Genomic DNA, 24,807 nt, shown 5'->3' with positions numbered 1-24,807 from the left:
GACTTGAGCCTAAGCCTGAGTCTGGGCTTGAGCTTGAGCTCAGAGAAGAGATGCGGTAGAGAGAAGGCCGGAGTGCCACAATCGAAAAGGGGGGAGGGAGGGAAATAGCAATGCAGGGAGGAGCCAGAATGGGGAAGACAACTTTCTTTAAGGATTTATTTATCCCCCTTCCACCACCCTCCCCCGTTGTTTGGCATTCACTGTCTGCTTTCTGTGTTCTTCTGTGTCTGCTTGTCTTGTCTTTTAGGCAGCACTGGGAACCAATCCTGGGACCTTCTGGAGCAGGAAAGAGGTGCTCAATCTCTTGCGCCACCTCAGGTCTGGGGTCTGCTGTGTCTCTTATTGTCTCTCCTCTTAGTCTCTTTTTGTTGTGTCATCTTGCTGCGCCAGCTCTTCGCTAGGACCAGCTCACTTTGTGAGCCAGCTCGCCTTCACCAGGAGGCCCCAGGAATCAAACCCTGGACCTCCGATATAGTAGATGGGAGCTCAATCGCTTGAGCTACATCTGCTACCTTCTACATTTTTTATGTAACTTTATGTAATCTAAGTATTGTTTAAAAAAGAAAAAAAGAAAAATGAAAAGTATTTTGATAATCCCTCAAAAAAAAAGAAAGAAATGACTATGGATTCTACTCAAATGTTGATACCTTCCTTCTTCAAAGTAGGTACAGAGTAAGCATATTGGGCCCCACAGAGCCCAGGCACAATTGATTAAAAAAAATTTTTTTTCATCTATTTTAAGCATTCTTCTTATTCCATGCATCTAGAATCACAATGAGACTGCAAAATATGAGTCAAGAGACTTAAAATTTAAAAAGTGCTTGAAGCTATAGGAGAAGAATGCACAGCTACAATTTTTACAGTTTTAAAATCCTTTGGGAAAACTTAGGCTGTCCTCCACCTGAAGTCAATAATATTTTTTAAAATGCAGCAGTAGTCTTGCTCTCGACGAAAACTTCAATAAACACTGATGGTTTTCAAAGCAGGGGCAGCTGAAGGGAAAGGAGGAGGACAAGACAAGAGAGCTCTCAGCTTCCACAATCTTTCCCATTCACCTAGATCATCTTCGCTTTTACATATTTTGAATATTAGCATTCTGGATAAGATTCCATTGTTTTTTAAAATGTTCAGAGGTGCAGCTCTATTGAAAGCATTTGAATACCTTCTGGTATGTGTGCCCCTTTATTAGAAAGAAAAAAATCATAGTTAATAATATTCAACCTGACCCTAAATTTCAAATACTTAACTTGCTGTTCTCTTCTGAAAAAATATCCCTAGTAAGATCTTTCATGAGTTTTTCCTTTCAAGTCAGCACCACTTCTCATGGCATTCTCGTTATTGTACCCTCAAGACCACTGGAAATCTGCCATTCCGACCCCATGTGCTCAGAATATCTGAGGTAGTAATTTTCATTTCTGCTTCTCTCTGTATTTTCTACTAATGCTTTTCATTTTACATTTTGTTTTCAGACTTTTATTCCAAACTTTCTATTCTCTTACATGACTCTAACTACTTAAGTCTTGTGAGTGGCTATGAATTATACAAATCAAGCACCATGACTTCAGCTACCCCATCTTTGATTGTGGAAACAAACCAAATCAAATAATAACTTTAAAGCAGACACTAACTACCAGTGAGTTTACATGTGTGTTTTAGGTGCAAATTAGAGCTCTGAGAAGGGATCCTGCTGTATTCCAAATATAAACAAATTTCATGCCTGGAAACTCTACAAGAAGAAATAACTGTAACAGGAGAAATCCTCATATGCTAGAAAGGCATCTGTACGCCAGCCTCCCAATTTTCCTTTTTCAGTCAATTTGTCATACCCCATGAAACCAAAATTGTAGATTGAAGGAGAGAAAGCAATGGATCAAGTTTAAGTGTGCGTAAGTTATCAGTCACTTGCTTATGCTAATTTCTTTTGCTACTAGGATCTACTCAAGTCCAATCTCATATATACCACTTCCATTGCATAGTGGACTGCTGCTGCACATGTCAACATGTCTAAGTGGAATAGATGCCACTCAGTGTAAGATGGGTAGCTTGAGTAACTGGTCATTTGTCCTATAGTGACTGATGAATTTCATCTCTACCAGGACCAGCAACAGTTCAGAGCGAGTTCAGTGAAATTTCTGGATGCATGTCAAGTTATCCCTTCTGATGGAATAACTATTACTTTCTGCATCTTGTGATACCAACTGCAGAGTAAGAGGCTAAATATTTAGTAGTATTCTTCCCCCACCCAAGATGACTCCCTCTTCTGTTTGCTTGTTGTTTTTACTCATTTTTGCTTATTGTTTTTGCTGTTCTCTGATAGTTGGTTTTGCTCATTCTCTGCACATTGTTCTTTTGCTCCTTCTCTGCTCATTGCTTTTTTGCTCATTGTCTTTTTTGTTTTGTTTTGTTTTGTTTTTCTTTAGGAGGCACTGGGAACCGAACCTAGGACCTCCCATGTGGGAGGCAGGTACTCAACTGCTTGAGCAATATCTGATCCATATTTTTTTTGCTTATTGTCTGCTCATTGTTTGCTCATTGTCTTGCTCATTCTTTTTGCTCATTGTCTGCTCATTGTTTTTTCTTGTTCTCTGCTCATTGTTTTTTTGCTCATTGCTTTTTCGCTCATTGTCTGCTCATTGTCTCTTTAGGAGGCACTGGGGACCAAACCTGGGACCTCCTGTGTGGGAGGCAGGTACTCAACTGCTTGAGCCACATCGGCTCCCCAGTAGTTCTATTTGATTTGAATTTTCTTGGGGTTTATCCCATCATCTTACATGCATTTTTGTCCTAAGATGTTATGCATGCTATGCTCACCAGGCCCAATAAGCATTATGTCTTTAATGCAGTGGACAATTGTAATGGGCCATAGAAATGGGAGATGATCAAAATCTCTGTCGACTTAGTTATGGTGAAAAACTATATAGTTAGCAAACCTATGAATTGAGAAGAAATGCTGTTGGCTCTGCCTGATGAAAGACTATTGGTTTTGATGTTTTTTGATAATTGGCACTAAAAATAATAAGTTGCTTTTTCAGTAACTTCATATTAGTTACTAGAAGCTGTATTAATTTGTTCCACTCAAGTGTCCATATCTGGCAAAGGAGCTCCAAATAGAGTTATTCCTTAATTTCTTTTCAAAAGTGAAACCTGTAAGTTAAATGAAGATGTGAAAGGAGTATCTCTCCTATATATTTTCAAGAATTTGATGGTGGTACGCCTTTCTGCAATTTTCCCAAAGATTCAGTACTGTGTTTTGTAGATAAGGACTGATTCAGTAGCTGCAAATTTTCCCTTTCTGTTTTAATGGTCTTTATTTCATTGGTCAGGGTGCCAATATTGGTATTATGCTAGTCACTTTTTAATCTCTGTACCAACTATACATTCAGAAACAAAAGAAGCCTCACGGTATACTTCGCACACTCACTAAGCCCATGTGATATTCATTCAGACTGAAATTCCACTTATCTCCTAACCCCCAATGACCCCATTCTGATTGATCTAGCAATGGCATTCTGACTCCCCAGAGCCAGCTTCTGAATATTGTTCCTTCCTAGTTGACAATGACTTACAACCAGCTGGGGGAGGCCAGAGGGAAACTTCATATTACCTACTTGTGGCAGTGCCAAGGAGAGTCTTTCTTATAATTAAAGGTCTCTTGATAGAGCAGTATTTTGATAGATATTGGAATTGGAACCAGTATGGGAAGTAGATGAGAAAATGACTCTTCATTGTAGTGATTCAAGCTAACTCTACAAAGGCCAGAGCTATAGTTTTTGTTGCTGTTGTTGTTTTCTAATTTTACATAAATCTGTAGGACAACAGTGGTCTGATCAACTATTTTCAATCACCACCAATGATTCCTAAGCACCAAAGCAGTTTGACTACCATTCTGGATTTGCTTTCTATTATTGCAACCATACTTACTTGATTCTGGTACTTCCATCTGCTCTTTTACAGCCATTTCTGGGATCCCATCGATTTGTTGAAATTAATTTTTAATTTATTTCTCTCCCCTTCCTTGCCCTCCCCACCCCCTGCAGTTGTCTGCTCTCTGTGTCCATTTGCTGTGTGTTCTTCTGTGTCACTTATATTCTTGTCAGCGGCATGGGAATCTGTGCCTCTTTTTGTTGCATCATCTTGCTGTGTCAGCTCTCCATGTGTGCGGTGCCACTCCTGGGCAGGCTGCACTTTTTTTTTTGCACTGGGCAGCTCTCCTTACAGGGTGCACTCCTTGCAAATAGGGCTCCCCTATACGGGGGACACCACTGCATGGCACGGCACTCCTTGCATGCATCAGCACTGTGCATGGGCCAGCTCATCACATGGGTCAGGAGGCCCTGGGTTTGAACCTTGGACTTCCCATGTGGTAGGCAGACGCTCTATCCATTGAGCCAAATCCACTTCCCAGAAACTGACTTTTAACACCCAGTAAGCAAGAGAATGAACATTGGAACATCGTTGCAGGAAAACTTCATTCTCCCACAACCTGTGCTTCTCTGAAACTTTTGCTTTAGTTTACCAGCTGCTATAACAAATACCATACCACTGCTTGGTAAACAGTGGGAATTCACTGGCTCACTGTTTTGAGGCTAAGAGAAATCCATAATTGAGGCACCATCAAGGTGAAGCATTCTCCCTGAATAGTGTGCCATTCTAGGGCTGGTTGTCAATGGTCCTTGGCTCCTGGTTTTCCATCACAGGGCAATGGCATGGTGGTGTCTTCTCTTTTCTCTTCCATGTTCTCTTCCAGCTTTTGGGTGCTGCTGTGGATACTCTTCTTCTGTGTTGAATTTCTCACCTTCAGTCAGTTTGGGAACTCCATAACTAATCACATTTTCAAAAGCCCTCTTTACAAATGGGTTCATACCCACAGCACCAGGGGTTGGGATATGAACATGCCATTTGAAGTGTCATCCTCCAAATCTTGAGTCAGTGCATCTAACTAGAAGAATCTAATTCATATAAAGAATCTAAGGTGTGGGAGTCTGAGAAACATATATTTCTAATCTCACCAGTAGGAGAGTCAATTGGAGGTTAGAGAGCCCTTCCCAATTCTTATCACAAGCAGAATTCTCCTATGGAAGAGATATGTGTCTTTTGAAGGTGTTTAACTAAGGGCAGCGTCCTCTTTTCCTTGAGGAATGTATGTAGAAGTCTTTTTGTTGTTATAACCCTACAATGTCTATTAGAGGTTAATAGATGCCTGGCCCTCATCCTTCTAGTGACCTCCAATTCAGTCTGTGCCCAGGAATGTACCAACAGACTTGGGAAAGAACTGCTGTGAAGCCACTGAGCTCATTTTCATGGGCTACGATTTTACACTATCCAGAATTGGTAGGCCAAGTAGTCTTCCCTAATACATAAGTAGGAATATTGCCCATAGACCTCACACATTGACCTTCCTCAACCTCATATGTGACATTCTTTCTTTTAGCACCCTAGGACCTTTACAAGATTTAAGGAATTTATAGATTTTGGAGTATAAATATTCCTACTATGACCAATGTCAAAATGATGTGAGCTCAGAATTGGGAAGAGATGCATGTGACCAGCCCTTAGAAGCATTTAAGAGTAGGCTCCAACGCATCACTGGCTTCCTAGCAAGGTAGAGGAAGAGTTTATTTAGCTATACCTTTGGCTTGTTCTGGGGTTGGACTGAGTCATATTAGTATATTTGCCCCTCAGTGTAGTGCTGAAGCCGTGATGAATGAAGGAAAGAGATGGAATGACAGACAGTGGTGCTTGATTCACGGTGCTTGATCCAATCTCTGTGGCGCCTGTCTAAAGAGGGATAAGCAACGTGTCAGTCTGTGATGCTCCAACTATCTGAATAACTGGGTCACCTTTGGAAACCTGCTGGGTACACAAATGACAGTCCCAAATTTAGAACAATGTTTTTTTCCTTCCCACACAGTGCCTCAGAAATGGATATTCATTAGCATGGTCATTTGTATAGTGTTTTACCCATGTCTTTCCATGAAAGTCAGAATCATTTATGCTTTTGCTCATCATATTTCTGACACCTAGTAACTGCACACAGCCTGGCACATAGTGGGAATTTTAAAACAAATATTTATAGAATCAATGCTGAAAAATAAAACTGTGCATATTTGAGTATAAATAAAATGTTTGGCCTCTTTAAAAAGTATAGAGTGCCCAGAGAAGTTCGGTTCTTTCTCAAAGGTAATCTATCAATTACCTGATTTACCTATAAGGCTGAGAGCCGCCTCCAGACGATGCTTGGCTATAATTAAATAACTAAACTATTCCTCTTGCTTCTTTGTGGACAATATTCAAATACAGAGGAACTTTCTATTTGATAGTGCTTGCCTAAAATTGACAAATGTATCCTTTTAAACCTTATAAGTCAGGTACCTTTATATTTCTCTCCTGATATTGTGCAACCAAATACTGAATGAAAAGAAATCTATCCCGGGTTTCAATAAAGTAATGTTTCTACCTTTTATTTATGAAAAAAAAACCTTCATGTTATTCATATCTAAGAACACAGTAAAACCCCAAAAGAATGGGAGTGATAAATCATACTGGGTTTATTATCATTAAGGCATATGAGAAGAATTCTGAATAATTCTTCAATTGTGAAAAGAATCAGGGATGCCCCCCAGTGAGACATTGAACTTGAGGAGATGAAATCTTCTACCTCAGTGACTTTCTGGCCCCATTTCCAAATCAGCTTGCTGCTTTCACATCTACAACTGAGATCATTCATTCAGTAAAAATGTATTATAGAACTATAGTCTTTGAAGTCTTCTTTGCCCATCTTTAAATTGATATGATGCATAGAGAGTTCTGAATTTCTTCAAGGGAGATGGAAAAGAAATTTAACCAAATGAAACCTGAAAATTAATTTCAAGGACATTTAGTGTGAAGAGCCAAAAATAATAAGGACCACTGGAATATCGAATTATCCAGCTGGCAGCTATACTTTTTCAATTGTCAGTTTCACCATCTCATTGCAATTAAATCAAGGTAAAAATCAAAGCATTTTTTGGAAAAATTCACCTAAGAACCTCAAATTCAAGCAATTAAGATTGAACTCACCCAATGATCTCTTTATTGTGCTAAAGCCTCCTAACAAAAAACAACAGTAATGGATAAAGAAACATTTTAGAATGTGGAAAATCTGTAAAAACAGGAAGAGCTCTTACAAGGTCAAGTTAAACTGACTTTGGCTAGCTACTGAACTGGGGTATTCTGAAGAACATTTAAGTATCAGATGAGGGGGAAGCAGATGTGGCTCAAGCAGTTGGGCACCCACCTACCACAAAGGAGGTCCCAGGTTTGGTTCCTGGTGCCTCCTAAAGAATACCAGCAAGATAGTGAGCTGACAAGCTGGCACAGTGAGCTGATGCAAGGAGATGATGCAGGGAGGAAACACAATGAGAGACACAACGAGGAGGGAGCAGAGGTGGCTCAAGCAATTAGGTGCCTCCCACCCACATGGGCAGTCCCAGGTTCAGTTCCCAATGTCTCCTAAAGAGAAGACTAGCAGACACAGAGAGCACACAACGAAAAGATTCAGAGAGCAGACAGTGAGCGCAAAACAATGAGGTCTGGGGGGAGAAAGAAATCTTTAATTAATTAATTAATTAATTAATTTAGATGAGGGGTTGGACTAAATTATTAATGAAGTCCTTTCTTACCCTAACAGTCTAACTACACACACACATACACATACCTAAGCACAAAATGATGGACGTTTCAGTCAATGGACTACAAAACAATGTGATCCCAAACACACTGTAAAATTATCTGATTGTCTATATATCTTAACATCAGTTTATAACCTTCAGGATCACAGAATGTGCAGCCCTCTCACTTTACAATGAGAAATTGTGCAAGGACAGTTTCATGAGGAAATTGTATTTGTTCCTGTTTTAATCTCCACATTGACAGTGTCTCAGAATGCTGATGTGATTTGTCAGGATTTCAGAACCATATGCATTTATAGTGGTAGTTCTATGTAGCAAGTCACCTGATTCTAAGGTAAGAGGCACAAGGTTTAGTTAGTTTGATTTTTCAAGATTTATTCATTTTCCTTCCCCTCCCACACCACCTCCTCCACCCCCACCCTGCTGTTTTTGCTGTCTGTGTACATTCCCTGTGTGATCTTCTGTATCTATTTTTCTTTTTTGTCTTCTCCTCTTTCACCACTAGGATTCAGAGGGATTTGATCCTGAGGACCTCTGATGTGTAGAGAGGTTCCCTGTCAATTGCGCCACCTCAGTTCCTGGTCTCTGCTGTGCTTCACCTTGACTCTTCCTGTCATCTCTCTTTTGTTGCATCATCATCTTGCTGCATGACTCACTTGTGCGGACTAGCTTACCACGCAAGCACTAGGCTTGCTGCATGGGCACTCTGCTCAGTGCCTGGGCACTGGCTCACTGTGCAGGCACCCACGTGGGCACCTGAATAGCCACGTGGGCACTTAGCTCACCGCACGGGCACTCAGCTCACCATGCAGGCACACTTTCTCTTCTTTTTCACCAAGAGTTCCCAGGGATTGAACCTGGGTCCTCCCATATGTAGGCAGAGGCCTTATCACTTGAACCACATTTGCTTCCTTGTTTGTTTTTTTATCATCCTACTTTACATGTTAAGTTTTGATCCCTTAAGGAGAAAAGACCATGTTTATTTAACTTGTCATACTTTCAGAAAATAAATGCGCTCAACATCATTTTGCCACTCTTGACACTGTGAACATATTAGTATTTTAAATTGTTGAGTTAGAAATTTTGAATAAGGCAAATACATACTCTTCTAAACACCTAACCTCAAAGTACTTTGCATTATGCTGAAAGATTGTTTTACTGAACAGCAATTTGGAGGAGAGAGAGAGCAAGAAAGTATAAAGTATCAAGCAGAAATAAGTCCAGAAATAAGAAACGGATATTTATGAAAATTGCTATAGGACATCCCCTTTGTTTTGAAAAGTTCTGAACAGAGTAGCTTAGAAAGCTTGCCACTAGATATAAGGTGTTCTTTAAATACACTTTAATAAAATAAATAAACTTTAAAAATAGAGTGCACTGAGAATTAAATCACCAGGCAGCCCTGGACTATAGGGCAAATAAAACCACAAAATGCATTTTTTAAAAGACAGAAAGATTTCCTTTATTAATGACCCCAACCGTCTTTCTTTAGATACAGGAGTTTTGAACTTAAATACTTAGGAGAAAACAAGTTAAGATTGCATTATCCTGCAACTCATTACCAGGAACATAGTGCAAAGCAAAACAGCTTGGAAAAGAAGGTGGAAGGAGGGGAAGGGAGGGAAGAAGATAAAGTAAAAGGAATTAAGTTGACCAAGTGGAATTTTTTAAAAATTTTAATTCTCGGGAGCTATGAAGTCCTTGCAAGCACAGCTCGTTTCTGCAGATGATTTTCCAAAAGTGTGCAAAACGGAACCAAAACGGAGAATCCCTTAAGAACCTCACGAGGTACAACATTAAAAGCTGCAGTTATCCAGTAACAAGTGTTCCAACCGGCAGCTGCCAACCACTTCCTCCTTTTGTGCCCTAGAGTTAGTGGGATGGAAACGTCTATCTCCATGGCTGTTTTCATTTATTTTTTCTTAGTACCCGGCGTGCACGGTTCAGTGCCTTAAGGAAGGGAGAGGTATTTGCCTGCATGCGCGTTTGGATACAGGCCTTTGAACACTTGATGTGGCAGTGCAGGTAGCGCCAAAGGAGTGGATCAGGCTGACGGTGTGACGAGGGAAGAGCACAAAAGTGACATAGCCAGGATCGTCGCCCACGGCAGCATCTGTGTCTTCCAGCTCCAGGGGCGGGTCCCTGTGGGCGTGTGTGACCGACTCGGCGCTCTTCTTTGAACTCCAGCACAAACACCTTTGCCAGAGACCACATCCTCCTCATCTGTAAACACTGTGCTGAAGACTGCCGAGACTGTCCTTTTTGGACTCAACATAGGAGGGCTCATCATCCCTATAAGTGATAACTTCCCTGTTCTCTCCTTCCTTGCCCTCTTCTGTAAATTGTAAGTATTTCTCAAAAACAGAGCTAAAACAAGTTCGTTTCAACATGCCAGCCTGATGCACAGTTGAATCCTTGGATGCGGGGAGATTGTCAGGATCCTAAAGCAGAGAGGCATTGCACCTGATTCTGGGTTTACCAAGAAGCTCCGGTACGCCCTCTTCAATAACCTCAGCACCACGTGCCTGGAGTTCCTTGTAGAGTTTCAGAGAAATACTGACGGCCACTTTTGTTTAGTCTCTGTGAGGATTTGAAATATGACGGAGTACCCCACCGAAATCTGCAGAAGTTACTTCTACCGCTTCTGGTTTGTTTCCGGCGGTCGCGTTCCAGAATTTGAGCGCGAGCGTCTCCTGGATGATGAGGGTGTTCAGCTCGAGCAGGATCCCGAAGCCTCGACCCGCCTGTGGAGCCGCCGCCTCACAGACCTACAGATTGCTTTAATGGGACACATGCCATAAGGAGGAATCCCAGAGCACTTTATAAATTGGTTAGAAAGCACACGGGGAGCTGACGTGGCTCAAGGTTGAGCGCCTGCTTTCCACACGGGAGGTCCTGGTTAGGGTGCCTCCTAAAGAACAAGAACAGCAAAAACAAACAGACGACAGGCAAACAAAATAAAAATCCAAATCAGGGGAGCCGGTGTGGCTCAGTGGTTGAGCGCAGCGCCAGCCTTCCACATACGAGGTCCCGGGTTGGATCCCTGCCCATTAAATAAAAACAAAAACAAACAAACAAAAAAGAAACACACATATAGGAATCACTACACCCACAACTGACTGAAATCCAGCTGCCGCTGGGTCCCATCCAAGAAAGCCCCTTAGCAAAAGACAGGCAGGGTGCTCTCAGAAAGGGGCCAGGAGAGCCCAGTCCTAACCACAGCTTGCACACATCAGCTCCTGACTCAGGGTCATGGAGCTGTGTATTATATAGCACGGTCTTGAAATGAGAATGCCTAAGAAAAGACATTAGTGAAGCCACCTGGGAAATCATGGCATTTCACGTTCATAGCACAGTGAATAGAGCATGGCTTTGGAGTACAACAATCATGCAAGACCCAGTTTAATCACTTACTAGCCGGGTGGTTTTGAACAAGTTATTTAACTCTTCAAAGTCTCAGATTCCTGGTAGGTATAATTTTGTGTAGTAAACATTACAAAATAAAACCTTAGTGCAGTGATTAGGAAATAGAAGATATTTAATAAATGTTTGTTTTCTTTTTCTGCTTAATGAGAAATTATCATTTCTTTTTAAATGTTACTAGACACGTAAATTCACTTTCTAATTTATGTCTGTGACTTCCTCACCATTATACATAAATTGTATGATGTATGTATATCAATATTATTATATATGAATGTATATGTACATGCTATATGATGTGTATATATGCACGTGAGAGAAGGCTGCCAGTTGTACGCTTGTCTATATCCCATCATTGTTAGGAGAAGACTTGGAAAGAGGATGAAATCTAGCATGCAGCACACTTGCATATGAGCAGAAGGCTCTTCTATGGAGTCAGAAGGGAAGGCTGAGTATATGAGTGCAGATATTCATAAGTAGGTAGATGTTTACAGGTGGGGAGATGTCGTATTGGGAGTCTTAGAAAAATTTTTTTGATTGTTTCAATTTTCTCATCAAAATGGAAGCAAAATTATCAGCTATGAGTGATAGTGAGGAGGTTTTGAGGGTTTGAGGAGAGAGAGAGGGTATGAAATAATCATCTATGACATAGGGAGATTAAATGGCCTGGGTAAGTATGGTAGGATTTTTCACCAGCATTAACAACCCTTTTGAGATTTGTGGTCATAATTTTTCATTAATTTTTTAAATTATCTCTCCACATCCCCTCATTGTTTGCCTTTTTCTTTGTTTTTTTTAGGAGGCACCAGGAACAGAATCCGGGAACTCCAATGTGGGGAGGAGACATCTAATTGCTTAAGCCTCCTTCGTTCCCTGGTTTGTTGTATCTCTCATTAAGTTTTTCCTTGTATCTTTTGTTGCATCATCTTGTTGTATCAGCTTGCCACGCCTGCTTGTTGAGCCAGTTTGCCATACTGCTTGTCCTCTTTAGGAGGCACTGAGAACCTCTGCTCCCTGCTTTGTGTGTCTCTCATTATGCTTTTCTTCTTGTGTCTCTTGTTGCATCATCTCATGTCAGCTTGCTGAGCCTGCCCATTGCACCAGCTCACTGTCTTCTTTAGGAGGGACCAGGAACTGAACCAGGGATCTCCCATGTGGTAGGCAGGAGCCCAATCACTTGAGGCACATCTGCTTCCCTGTGGTCATAATTTCAAAGTGGCACCAGTCTGCATGTTTGCCTTTTCTTTTACCATGTTTTGCTGTATGGCTGAAGGCATGGAGTAGCCAGAGGATTTCATTTAACTAGGGTTTAAATTTTATTTAGACAAAGTTTAGTTTGTTGAGAAAACATGATGACAAGAGAGGGACAAGAGCATGGATAATGTATGTAATGAATTTATTATAATGACTGCCAAGAATTTAAGCTGTGCAAAAAGAGTAAAGAGGACATCAAGGACAGGAGAGAGAATGAAAATGTTAGAAGTCTTGGTAGGTTTGAGGGAACAGGATTCAGGATACTAGGGAGTGTAAGCTGGGAAGACAGGATATGATGTTCAGAGAACATGTGACATAATACTGAGATTATGGAGGGCTGGTTTATTGGCAATGGTAAGGTCTAGGCTGTGACCCTAGAAGTAAGTGGCTAAGGTAGGGTAAAGGCTAATAAAAGGAGAATAGAAGTGAAATAGACAGAACTATCAGGTAACTATTTAAAAAGCCACCTATGTTTTTATTAAAATCACTAGAACGTACAACAGTAATAGTGTAGGAGAGAATTTTATTCAATCAACACCCAATGTATTGAGAAATAAAGGAGAATTACCCAGGATTTGGTAGACGACTTCAACTATGGGGAGAAGTCAGTGATTTAATTTATTTCCATGAGATTTAGAGCTGCTCAGTTCTGGGAGGCTTTCTTGATATCTCTTGACAGAGATAAAAGGGTCTGGGGAAAATTAAGGATAAACCACAGTATGCTGAAGTATTTTGGAATATGTTCTTAAAGACATTTTAAAAATGTTTTTAAATTGAAGTTTATGATTTGTATTTGAATGTCCATATACAACAGGTATAGTAAAAGTTGTGAACTTAACATTAACAAATGTACATATAATCATACAAGACTCCCATATATTACCCCACCACCAGCACCTTGCATTGTTGTAAAACAATTGTTACAAACTATAAAAGAGCAACATCAAAACATCACTACTAACTATAGCCAATGTATTTGGTGTATTTTTCCCCAGCCCACCCAGTTATTGACATCCTGTATTAGTATTATATACATGCTGTAGTCCATGACAGAATGTTCTCATATTTGTTCAGTTAACCACAGTCCATCTTTGACCACAGGATTCCTTGTATTAAATAGTCCCATGCTTTGTACAGTCCATTCAAATGTACACTCAGTGGCTTGCATATTCATCACAGAGTTATGCTGTTTCCACCTCAGTCAATTTTAGAACGTTTTCATTACTCCCATAAAAATCCCATACCCCCTATACCCTTCTAAAGTTGTCCCTTAGATTGATATATTATCTTCTTTGCCTTTGCTACACAAATATTACAATATTACTGTTAACTATAAACCATAAGTAACATTAGTTGTAATTTTCCCATGTATCACCATACTCTTAACACTTTGTAAAAGAAGAGCATTCTTGTACTTTTACTAACTACAATCTTCATCCACCACTGAAATCAATATTTAATACAGTCCCTATGTTATTTTCTAGCTTTTTTTCAATTGAAATATTACATCCACAAACTACCCTTTTCAGCCACACTTATAAATAAGAGGTGTTAGTTATACTCACTATAATGTATTATCAAATCTATTAATTTCCAAACATTTACAATAAATCTTATTAAAAATTCTGCATCCATTAAGCATCTCCATTCTCAACCCACATTCTATTTTCTAGTAACCTATATTCTTGAATTTACCTCCACGAATTTACACCATGTAAACCTTGTAGTTCATGTTAGTGAGACCATACACTATTTGTCCTTTTGTGTCTGACTTATTTCACTCAACATAATGTCCTCAAGGTTCATCCATGTTGTCATATGCATCCTGATTTCATTTCTTCTTGAAGCTGAATAGTATGTCATTGTATGTATAGACATTTTGTTTATTCACTCATCATTTGGTGGACACTTGGGTTGTTACTATATTTTAGCAATTGTGAATAATGTTGCTATGAATATTGGTGTACAAATGTCAATTCACATTCTTGCTTTCATTTCTTCTGAACATATTCCCAGTAACAGGATGGCAGGATCATGTGGCAGTTCTATATGTAGTTTCTTGAGGAACCAGCAAAATGTCTTCCACAAAGGCTGCCCCATTCTACATTCCCACCAACAGTGAAGGAGTTTTCTATTTCTCCACATCCTCTCCAGTACTTGTAGTTTTCTTTTTTTTAGTAACAGCCATTCTATAAAGTGTGAAATGATATCTCGTTGTAGTTTTGACTTGCATATTGAGCATCTTTTGATATGATTTTTGGCCATTTGTATCTCCTCTTTGGAGAAATGTCTATTCAAGTATTTTGTCCATTTTTAAATTAGGTTGCTTGTCATTTTATCATTGGGTTAAATAAGCTTTTTATATAACATGGATATCAAATGCTTATCAGATATGTGGTTTCCAAATATTTTCTCCCATTCAGTAGACTGCCTTTTCACCTTCTTGATAAAGTCCTTTGATGTGCGAAAGTGTTTGTTTAAGGAGGTTCCAATTATCTATTTTTTCTTTTACTGCTTGTGCTTTGGGTATAAGATTTAAGAAACCACTGCCTACTGCATGATCTTGAAGATGATTCTCTATATTTTCCTCTAAAAGTTTTATAGTTCTAGCTTTTATATTTAGGTCTTTGACCCATTTTGAGTTAATTTTTGTATAAAGTGGGAATGGTCCCCCTTCTTTCTTTTGGATATGGCTATCCAGTTCTCCAGGTACCATTTATTGAACAGACATTTCTGGCCTGGCTGGGTGGGCTTGATTTTGAGGACCTATTTCTGAATATTCAATTGTATTCCATCGATCAACATATCTACCTATGCAAGTCTTCCAGCCTCATTTTTTTAAAAGACATTTCTAGCTATTCAGGAACTCTTAACTTCCCCAATAAATATGATAGATAGCCTTTCCAATTCTGTTTTTTGCTTGTTTGTTTAAAGGCTGTTAGAAGTTTTATTGAGATTGAGTTGAATCTGTAGACAAATTTCGGCAGAACTGACATCTTAATGACATTTAGTCTTCCAATTCATGAACATAGAATATCCTTTCTATTTATTTAGGTCTCCTTTATTTTCTTTCAGTAATTTTTGTAATTTTCTGAATGCAAGTCACTTATGTCCTAGGTTATATTTATTCCTAAATATTTGATTTTTTTTGTCTCTATTGTAAATGGGATTTTTCTCCTGACTTCTTCTTCAGATTGCTCATTAGTAGTACTGATTTTTACATATTAATCTTGTATCCTGCTATTTTGCTCACCTTGACTATTAGTTCTACTTATTTTGTTGTGGATTTTTCAGAATTTTCTAGATATATGATCATGTCATCAGCAAATAGTGAAAGTTTTACTTCTTCCTTTACTATTTGTATGCCTTTTATTTCTCTTTCTTGCCTAATTGTGCTTCTAGAACTCCTAGCACAATGTTGAGTAACAGTAATATTAATGGCATCTTGTCTTGTTTCTGATCTTAGGGGGAAGTCTTTCAGTCTTTCTCCATGAGGTACAATGTAAGCTGTTGGTTTTCCGTATATGCACTTTTTAGCATTGAGAATTTTCCTTCTATTCCTATCTTTCAGAGCATTTTCATCAAGAAAGGTGGGTTTTGTCAAATGCCTTTTCTGCATCAATCAAGATGATCTTCAGTTTTTTCCTCAATTTAGTAATATGATGTATTACACTGACTGATTTTCTTGTGTTGAACCACCCTTGCATACTAGGGCTAAAACCTCCTTGATAATGATGTACATAAATCTTTTAATCTGCAGTTGGATTTGATTAGCAAGTATTTTGTTGAGGATATTTGCTATCTATATTCGTTAGAGAAATTGGTCTATAATTTTCTTTTTTCATGTTTTCTTTATCTGGCTTTGGTATTAGGGTGGCATTTGCTTCAAAGAATGAGTTTGGTAGCATTCCCTCTTGCTCTGTTTTGGAATAATTTGAGCAAGATTGGTATTAAGTCTTCTCTGAGTGATTGGTAGATTTCAAACTGCGAAGCCATCTGTTCCTGGGCTTTTCATCTTTGGGAGATTTTTGATGACTATTTCAATTCCCTTACTTGTGATTGGTTTGTTGGGGTCTTCTATTTCTTCTAGGGTCAGTGTAGGTGGTAGATGTGTTTCCAGGAATTTGTCCATTTTGTCTACATTGTCTAGTTTGTTGGCATATAGTTGCTCATAGTGTCCTCTTATGATCTCTTTTATTTCTGGGGGGTCAGGAGTAATGTCTTCCTCTCATTTCTAATTTTATTTATTTGTGGCTTCTCTCTCTTCTTCTTTGTCAATCTAGCTAAGGGTTTGTCAATTTTGTTGACCTTTCAAAGAACCAACTTTTGGTTTTGTTGATTCTCTATTGTTTTTTTGTTGTTGTTATTCTCAATTTCATTTATTTCTGCTCTCATCTTTGTTATTTCTTTCCTTCTGCTTACTTTGGAATTAGTTTGCTGTTCTTTTTCTAAGTCCCGCAGGTGTTCTGTTGGGACTTTATTTTAGCTCTTTCTTGTTTTTTAATGTAACTGTTGAGGGCTATAAATTTCCCTTTCAAAACTGCCTGCAATGTGGGGAAGCAGATGTGGCTCAAGTGATTGGGCTCCTGCCTACCACATGGGAGGTGCCTGGTTCCGTTCCTGATGCCTCCTAAAGAAGACAGCAAGCTGGCATGACAGGCAGGCATGGCAAGTTGACACAACAAGATGATGTAACACAAGACACAAGAAGAAAAACATGAGTGAAACAGCAGAGTAAGGAACAGAGGTGACTCAAGCAACAGAGGTACCTCCCACATACATTGAAGGTGTTGGGTTCAGTTCCCAGTGCCTCCTAAAGAAACAAGGAATATGAACAGGCACAGCAAGTGCAAACAACAAGGAGATGAGGAAAAAGAAAGAAATCTTAAAAAAAAAAAAAAAAAGAATTGCCTTTGCTGCATCCCATAGGTTTTATAAAAATTGTCTCACATGTCCATGGGGATGTACAGGACTGCCACCTGGCGACCTTGGGCTCCTCGTGCCTCTGAATCAACAGGCAAAGAAGTGAATTACTGTGCTGGCTGGGGTAACTGATCCTATTAAGTGGAAATACAACTGCACCTATACAATGGAGGTAAATAAGAGTTTGCCTGGAATACAGGAGATCCTCAAAGCATCTCTTAGTATACTATAACCTGTGACTAAAGTCAATGGAAAATTGCAACAACCCAATTCAGACAGGACTAACAGTGGTTCAGAATCTTCCAGAATGAAAGTTTGGTTCCCCCCACCAGGCAAAGAACCAGAGCCAGCTGAAGTGGTGCTGGATAGAGGAAGAAGGTAATGATAGATATCAACTTTAACCACGTGATCAGTTAACAGAAAGGAGGACTGTAATGATCATGAATATTTTTTCCTTTGTTTTATGATAAGTATGCTTTATATGTACATAAAATGAATATTTTTGTTTTCTTCCCTAACTTTTCCCCTTATCATGTGACATAAAATGTATTAGTTTCATGCCATAGTCAAGTTTAAGAGTGAATATTACCCAAGGGCTTTCACCCTGTTCTGCAGAGACTTAGTATGTTTCTAGTTCTATGCAGTAGAGTTGAATATTGTTAGGCAGATACACACATACACACACATATTATTGTTTTTGTTTAGAGACTAAGTATGGTTTAAGATGATGTGTATGGCTGCCAATTTGACAAGAAGTTGACTGTGATGGATATATTAATGTGTCAACTCAGCTAGGTAACTGTGCTCAGTTGTTTGGTCAAGCAAGCACTGCGCTAATTGTAATACAAGGACATTTCATGGACTTTAATCATTGCATTGCATAGATGGCTGGTTACATCTACAGTCAACTAAAGAGATTGCCACCAGCAATGAGTGATGTCTCGTCCAATCAGGTAAAGGCCTTAAAAGGGGAAGGATTTCAGCATTCAGAGACAGAATTCTCATTTGTACTTCAGACAGCTTCTCCTGGGGAACTCATCAAAGACCTTCATTAGCACCCCCACTGCACAGACCCTGATGGTGGTCCTCCAAGTGCTGCATGATGCCTCGCCACCTTCCTATGTGGAAGGCTCATGGCTGACCCTACAGGCTCACATCTGGTCACCGTCAAATGGGGCCATGAAGCTCTACGTGGGCAAGTGTGTGTGTGCCTATCACATGCAGGGAAGGCAAGCACATACTTCGAGTATGTGTCTATTCCAGTTGAATAAATTGCTGCCCCATTCCATGATAGAAGTGGCCCAATGTAATCATACTGCCACCAGGTAGCAGACTGATCACCTTGAGGAATGGTGTCATATCAGGGGCTGAATATGGGTCTCTGTTGATGGCAGATTGAGCATTCAACTGTGGCTGTAGTTAATTGGCCTTGGTGAGGGGAACTCCATGTTGCAGAGCCCATGGATAACATCCATTCTTACCATCATGGCCTTTTTATTCATGAGTCCATTCAGCAATGACAGAAGTGGCTTGGGAAAGAGGCTGAGTGCTAGCCACAGAGTGGGTCATCTTACACACATGATTATTAAAATCTCCCTCTACTGAAGTCACACTCTGTTAAGCCTTCATGTGGACACAAATATTTTCATGGTTTTTGCCCACTCAGAAAGATCTGTCCACATGCCTATTCCACAGGCCTCTTTGTCACCAATTTTCCAATCATGTTCTTTCCAAGTCCCTGGCCATCCAGCCAACCATTGACAACAATCCATGAATCAGTGACATATGCACCTCCAGCCTTTACTCTTTCCAAGCAAAATGAAAAACTAAGTGCACAGCTCTAGGTTCTGCTCCTGGGAGGATTTCTTTTCACCACTGTCCTTCAGGGATGTCCTGGAACCAGCTGCAGTGCTACAGCTGTCTACTTTTTGGTGGTACCATATCATGCAGAACTATCTGTAAACCCAGCCTGAGTTTTCTCTTCCTCACTCAAGAGGCTATAACTGTGGGCTAGGAAAGAGAAGGTAATGTGGCAGGAATGGTGACCATGGGCATTTGTGCCACTTCTTCATATAACTTACTTGTGCCTTCAGGACTTGCTTGAGCCCTATCTCATATATACCATTTCCACTTTATGATAGAGAGCTGCCTTCCATGCCCACCTTTACGGTTTGGTGGGTCAGGCAATACCTAGCTCATGATAAGCAAATGGTAACTTGGTGGTCCATAGTTAAACATTCAGTCTCTACTAAGGTCCAGTAGCAGGCCAAAATCTGTTTCTCAAAGGAGAGTAGTTATATGCAGATGACAGCAGGACTTTGCTCCCAAATCCTAAGGGTCTGTATTGTGATTCTCCTGTAGGGTCCTGCCAAAGTCTCCACATGGCATCTCTACTTGTCACTAACACTTCTGGCACCATTTGATCTGCTGGATGATATGGCCCAAGTGGCAGTGCAGCTTCCAGAGCAGCCTGCACTTGTCACAGAACCTCCTCTTGTGCCGGTCCCCACTCAAAACTAGCAGCTTTACTGGTCACTCAGGAAATGGGCCAGAGTAGTGCCCCCAAATGAGGAATACGTTGTCTCAAAAATCTGAAGAATCCACCTAAGTGTTTTGTCTCTTTTCTGGTTGGAGGAGGGGTCAGATGCAACACTGTATCCTTCACTTCAGAAGGGATATCTCGATATGCCCCACACCACTGGACCCCTAGAAATTTCACTGAAGTTGGAAGGCCTCTGCATTTTTGTTGAATTTATCTCCCATCCTCTCTCATGCAATGTGCTTATACAGATCAGTAGGAATTTAGTAGACTGCTAAATCATAGGTACCCAATGATATATTAGCAAATGCCTTAAGTATATGTGATTCAGACTCTTTTGATTGCTGCTTTGAGTCTGCCTTTCATTGTGGTAGCCACACTTACCTTGTATTTGATGATCAAATGCTGCAACTTGGCTTCTGCCAGTCCAGGATCCAATCATTCCCATTGTATTTAAGAATCCAGTTCCATGACAGCAGTTCCCATAGTAATATCTGATGTACAGAGAAGAGCAACCACAGAGCTCTTCAGGGAATATGGAGTTAGTCACACAAACTTATTCCTTAGTGTCTTGGTGAAATTTATGTCGTCTAGACATTCCTCGGGTGGGTGGGCATGTCTTCAATGGTGAATCCATTCTAGCATTCCAATCTAAGCCTTGGATCCCCTAATCTACTGTACTCCAGGGTAAATTGGGCCTCTCAATCTCAGATATTCTAGGTCATCTTTTGGCCCATGTTTCAGCCAGTCACTTGAATAAACTGGAAGAGCCCTTTCTAACCCCTTGAGCTACAACATTGTATCCAAAATCTTTCCTTAATGGGCCCAATATCAATAAATTCAGTCTGATCCAACATTATATTCCTTCCACTATTATCTTATCCCATACCCTTAGTATCCATTCCCACACAAATTTCCCTGATTCCTTTCTATATACATTAGAAAACTCATTCAGTTCTTTTAGAGTATAGCATACTTCTTCATGGGTCACACTCTATACTTCACCTTTGGGGGCTTGTTGAGATTTTAACTAGTTGTAGATCTGGAAGAGAAGAGAGGTGGTGGGGGTTGGCAAGGAGAAGAATTAAAAGTGTTTTGCAAGATAATTACCTCATGGCATTCTGTTACAGTATCATCTGGTAAAACAGAATAAATCTCTTCAGGCAGGAGTTGCATGGCAGACTCCTCAGAGCAGTGTAGAGTTTGGGTAATGGCTTTCTCAGGGCAGGAAGGAGGTGGAGACCCTATGGGGCAGGTTGGAGATTGGGTAGTGTAGACTTGAGGTTGGGTGGCACCATCCTCAGGGCAGGGAGGATGTCTGGACTCCTTGGGTCAGGCTGGCAGTTGAGTGAAGCAAGCTTGACATTGGCATTGGGTGATCTCCACATTGCAGATCATTACAGGTTTATCTGGCAAAGTCTCAGCAGGATTTAGGGTTTCAATGTCCTCACCAATATCATCAGCAACCCATATGTCTCCATTTCAATCCTCAGGGTTCCACTCCTTTCCAATCAATGCCCAAACTTTAAGAACAGCACCCTTAAAGGTTGAGATTTTAGTTTCTGATGGAAGTCTGCTACCTGTATAAAAAGACTCTGCAAGCTGCAGCTGCACAAAACAAGGTTTTCTTTCAGTGCACACGTAGAAACTTTCACATCATTCCTGAGGTGCTTAAGTTATAAATTTGAAGCCTTCAGCTCATTCCTTTCTTTTGTTACTGTATCCAGTGTATTTAGGAACAGCCAGCCAACATCACTGTACCTTTTGTGGAGTTCGACAAAATTCTATTAAGGTATTAAAAACACTCTCACCCAGATCCTTACCTCTTATAAGCATGGAAGTCATCGTATCTAGTGGTGATATTTTGCATATTTCTATTGCCAACTCATGCCATGGATTGTCAGTAGCCTTTTGATTATTGGAAAGAGGGTCATTAGTGTGCTTGAATCTAATCAGAGTAGAGAGTCAATTGCAAAAATCCCATGACCAATGCAGAAATCCCATTTTTAAGATTCTGTTTCTCAAGAACCAACCCATTCCTGGTACCAAGCTGTATTAGTCAGGGTTCTCTAGGGAAACAGAATCAAAAGGAGATTCTTTATATAGTATGAGATTTTATTAAATTGTCTCACACAACTATAGGGATGCATAAGTCCAAATTCTATAGACTGCAAACCAGGGGCTCCAATTAAGGTTCTTGATGAGTTTCCCAGAAGATGCTATCTTTCTGAAGTAGAGATGGAAATTCTCTCTCTGAATGCTGAAATCACTTTCCCTTTTAAGCTCTTCATCTGATTGGATGAGACATCACTCACTGCTGACAGCAATCTCTTTAATTGACTGTATTTGTAACCAGCCATCTACGCAATCAAGTCACTAATAATTAAAGTCCGTGAAATGCCCTTGTATTACAATTAGCTCAGTGCTTACTTAACCAAACAACTGGGCTCTATTACCTGGCCTAGTTGACACATTAGCCTAACCATCACAGCCACTCTTCCATTCTCTTCTTCTTTTGGACACCTATAACAAGTTTGTTAGTGTGTTTCACATTTTCATTCAAAACCCTGAGACCGTGTTCCATTTTTTCCATTCTTTTCTCTTTCTGTTCTCCTGTCTTTTCAAATTCAGATGCTCTGCACTCCAGTGCACTTATTCTGTCATAAAACAATTTAAATCTGCAAATATATGCTTCCAATGTATTTTTTAAAATGAGGTTCCAGCGAATAAACCCAGGACCTCAGAAAAGGAAAGCAGGCATTCAACCACTGAGTTATGTCCACTCCCCATGAGAGTTGGGTTTTGTTTGTTTGTCTCTGTTTTCAGGAGGCACTGAGGACTGAACCTGGGAACTTGTATATGAGAAGCGGCTCTCAACCATTTGAGCTACATCCACTCCTTTCCAATATATTTTGTTTGTTTTGTTTTTTAGCAAATTTTTTATTGTCTTTTTTTTTTAAAGACACACAGGTCACACAAAATGTTACATTAAAATATATAAAAGGTTCCCATATACCCAACTCCCCACCCCATCCCCACTTCTTCCACATCAACAACCTCTTTCATCAGTGTGGCACATTCATTGCATTTGGTAAATACATTTTAGAGCACTGCTACACCACATTGATTATAGTTTACATGCTCCCCCAGTCCATTCAGTGGGTTATGTCAGGATATATAATATCCTGTGTCTGTCCCTGCAATATCATTCAGGACAACTCCAAGTCCCAAAAATGCCCCCATATCACACCTCTTCTTTACTCTCCCTGCCCTCAGCAAATCCACGGCCACTGTATCCACACCAATGATACAATTTCTTCAATTGCTAGAGTCACAATAGTTCTATAGTAGAAGATGAGTAAGTCCACTTAATCCATATTTTATTCCTCCATCCTGTGGACCCTGGGATGGCAACATCCACTCCACCTCTAAACTGAGAGGAGCTTAGATCCCACATGACTGATGGATGTGATTCTCCTGCTTTTCAGTTCCCCAATATGGTGGTCGACCATCCTCACTTCCCTGTTAGCTGACCTGGGTAAGCCCAATGAACTGGAGAGTAGGTGTTGCAACTCTGCTGAGGCTCAGGGCCCAGCTGGCACATGGACAGTCCACAGCTTCAAGTCTCCTGAGCTAACACCAATCCCAGCACCAAGCACAGGTTCAGTAAAAGTGACAAAAGAGGCATGTGTAGAGAGGTCACATCTGAGTTCAACTCCATCACATTCAGGGGCACAAATTCCAAAGTAGGGCCCACTGGCAAGGCACTGAACTCCAGAGCCATCTGTCATGGCTGTAGAATCTGTGTGTCTCCATAGCCCTCAGGAGCACTACTCACCTGGGGTTGTATCTACTTTGGCTGCCTCTGTGGTCCTACTAAGACATGCATAAGTGCGGCTACTCTGATGACCTCCTGACTCATGACTCATTTTGGCCATATAAACTCATTTGTCTATACAATTTCCCCCTTTTATTCAAGGTCTTTTTCTAGTTGCATCACCAGCTGGTGATTAGTAGTAATCCTTGGGCTCCAGGGAGGCTCATCCCCAGGAGTCATGTCCCATGCTGGAGGGAAGGTAATGCATTTACATGCTGAGTTTGGCTTAGAGGGTGGCCACATTTGAGCAACAAGGAGGCTCTCAGGCGGTAATTCTTAGGTATCCTGTAGCTCTAGGCTGAAATTTCAAGCACACAGGCTCATAAGGTTAGTCATCAATATCAAGGACCCATTTTTGGACCATTCTTCTTCACTGGTCTTTGCCCTTGCACTTGGGGAGTTGCTGTTCCATTGAGGAATGTGCCAGAGCTCCCCTGGATGGGAACTCAGTATACCCTCAGTTGTCATGTGTAACTCTACCTACTATGAAAATATCCAGTGAATATCTGAACATATTTATATATCCTATATACATGCCTTGGAGAACTCCCTCCCACCCATGCATCCCCCATGCACCCCACACCAGTGTTCTTCCCCTGCCATAGTTGAACCCCTATGTGATCCAAAACTTCTCAAAAATGAAGTCTAATATATTGAATTATATAATAATATAATTCAATTAGTAGGAAAATGAAATAATAATGATAGATTTAAAGATCAGAAATAGAATACATAAAAATTTAGAAAAACTAAAATAAATTTAAAAAATAAGTTGGGGTATTAAAAAATGAAAAATATCATAAAAATTTGTTATTGGCATTTTGCCTTTCATCATTGCAATAAGTGTTGCCCTGTATATACAGTGGCAAGGCAATCTCTTCCATTCCTTCCTCAGTGTCTACATCCTTTTTTTAAAAAATTTTTATGTCTTCAAAGAAGTTTTAGACCACAGTAAAGCACATGTATAATATAGGGGACTCCCATATACCTAACATCAAACCCTTTTCCCCTTCACTAGTGTAGTAGTTTGATATGGTTATGAATTCCAAAAATAAATATTGGATTATGTTTGTAATCTGGCCTATACCTGGGTGTGATTAAGTTATGATTAGGGCTTTGAC

The 24,807-nt window shown here is 40.1% G+C and overlaps 1 pseudogene; it reads right to left on the bottom strand.

Moving 5' to 3' along the window:
• Window positions 1–9,578: 9,578 nt before the first annotated feature.
• Window positions 9,579–23,738, bottom strand: LOC101423592 (actin-related protein 2/3 complex subunit 2 pseudogene; annotated as a pseudogene).
• Window positions 23,739–24,807: the final 1,069 nt, after the last annotated feature.

This window comes from Dasypus novemcinctus, chromosome 4, assembly GCF_030445035.2.
Source record: "Dasypus novemcinctus isolate mDasNov1 chromosome 4, mDasNov1.1.hap2, whole genome shotgun sequence".
NCBI lineage: Eukaryota > Metazoa > Chordata > Mammalia > Cingulata > Dasypodidae > Dasypus > Dasypus novemcinctus.
This window is presented reverse-complemented; position numbering and strand designations above follow the sequence as displayed.